The sequence below is a fragment of the Octopus bimaculoides genome, chromosome 2 (assembly GCF_001194135.2).
Source record: "Octopus bimaculoides isolate UCB-OBI-ISO-001 chromosome 2, ASM119413v2, whole genome shotgun sequence".
NCBI classification, from domain to species: Eukaryota; Metazoa; Mollusca; class Cephalopoda; order Octopoda; family Octopodidae; genus Octopus; species Octopus bimaculoides.
The window spans coordinates 137,722,879-137,723,406 of record NC_068982.1 but is presented as its reverse complement, the minus strand read 5'-3'; the positions used below and the strand labels follow the sequence as shown (position 1 = coordinate 137,723,406).

The 528-nt window shown below is 35.8% G+C and overlaps 1 protein-coding gene across 1 annotated transcript in view; it reads right to left on the bottom strand.

The window, feature by feature from the left end:
* LOC106882527 (uncharacterized) overlaps nucleotides 1-528 on the bottom strand; it is a 100,415-nt gene that overhangs the window by 77,811 nt on the left and 22,076 nt on the right. The window lies entirely within an intron of this gene.

The following is a 528-nucleotide window of genomic DNA, read 5'->3' as shown; positions in this document are numbered from 1 at the left end:
TGTATGTGTATGTATGTATATATGTATGTATATATGTATGTATGTGTGTGTGACTAAATAAGGGCACACCATACCAACGATGAAAAATGAATAAAATGACCTCATATCAAAAGAGTCACAAAGGTCAACTGTTGACAAGAACTCAACAACATTTTTGACCATTCCTAAATGTATTCCATTTCTTTGTTCCTGATAAACTGATCTCTTCTCAAAACCATTTTCAACAACTTTTTGTCTTCTTACCTTCCACCATTTTCTTTTTCATTTTTCATTTTCACTTTTTTCTTTTCTCCTTTCTTCTTTTTTCACACATGCTGTTGTAGTAGCATCTTCTTTGTGGGTTGGTATTACTCTCGATGCCAGAGTTTGGTGCCAGCCCCTAAAGAAACTTCCATATATATATCACTGCAAATCTCTCCCCACGCCACTGCAGGGAGTAGAGTTGAAATTCTTTCAGTCTTTCCCAGTCACTCAACTGTTTCATTGATGCAATTTCTTGGTGTAGTAACGTTGAATGGCTTCAAGTTC